We start from the raw sequence: 1,400 nt of genomic DNA, 5'->3' as shown, positions 1-1,400 counted from the left end.
GGGAATGCATCAGTCTCTACTAGCACACAATTTATGATGGAAGTGGGGTTTGTTTTTGGTCATAAGGTCATAATTCATGTTAAAAAAATCCACTATGGAAACAACATGAGTGGTCATATCCAGAATAATGTTCTGAACTGAGTCAGAAATACATGTTTATCACAGAAAATAAGGAAAGGACGTTGATTTTCAGGTAAAAAAAAAGTCACTTGTGCCATTTTTGTTCCTGTAAAAACGGGTCAATTTGACCCGAATACCATACAAGGGTTAAAAGCACAAGTTAAAAAGAAGAACATCCTCAGGAGCGCTGTATGAAACTACAAACCAGCTTTATGTCACTTGTATTAACTTGTATACTCGGCTGTCCTGCTGCTTCTTCCATCATGAAGGTCTGGATTTAAACCAGAGGAGAATAGTCAGATATAATCCTTCATGAGAAAGGGAGTCTGTTGTTATTGAAAGACACTATAGATCCTCCATTGTTGGTGAGCAGCCATGACAACATGAATTATTACATTAATCTGAACGAAAGATATTGTCGTGATCCAACTCTGCAATCTGCTGCTCCTTACTGATTTTTTTTTTTACATTATTCAGAATTGCTATAAAAACTGAAGCTGCACACAGAGAACACTAACAGAAAATGATCATTAGTTAAAGGGATATTTCACCTCTGGAAAGATGAATCGGTATTACAGTGGGTAATTTAGGTAATAGAAATGTGAAAAAGGTTTAGAAGTTGGAACCTTCTAGGCCGAGAAAAGCAAGAAAACATGTCCAAAAACAGACATGATAGACAGTCAAGTCAACTCAAGTGGGTTTTATTGTTCAACTATACATCTGAAACAACATGTCACCGGGGCTCAAGTGGTGTTACACACTTAAACTATATTAAAACAACATTATATAAAAACACTAATTATAAGTACAAAAAAAATAAATTAGTTCAGTTAACGCATTGGTGAGCGCTTGGTGTAAACACAGCTGTGATATTGCGTGGAATGTGGAATAATTTATACTGTCTATTGATCCCTAGAGGGGAAAATACAAATTAGATTAGATTAGATTAGATTAGATTAGATTAGATTAGATTAGATTAGATTCAACTTTATTGTCATTACACAGGTACAAGGCAACGAAATGCAGTTCAGGTCTAACCAGAAGGTCAATAGCAGCAGGTGCAGGATATACACTGGTTCCATAAGTGAATAAATATAGAAATGAATACTATTACAAACAGACTTTTACAGATAGATTTGTCCTATGAATATAATATATAGATAACTAGTATTGTGAGTAAGATTTACAGCTGGTACTGAATATAATACACAGGTGGATATTACTATAAATGGAATTTGTACAGATATGTACAATGAACATAATATACTGATGGTTTACAG

The sequence above is a fragment of the Etheostoma spectabile genome, chromosome 8, assembly GCF_008692095.1.
Source record: "Etheostoma spectabile isolate EspeVRDwgs_2016 chromosome 8, UIUC_Espe_1.0, whole genome shotgun sequence".
In the NCBI taxonomy this organism is placed as follows: Eukaryota; Metazoa; Chordata; class Actinopteri; order Perciformes; family Percidae; genus Etheostoma; species Etheostoma spectabile.
This window is presented reverse-complemented; position numbering follows the sequence as displayed.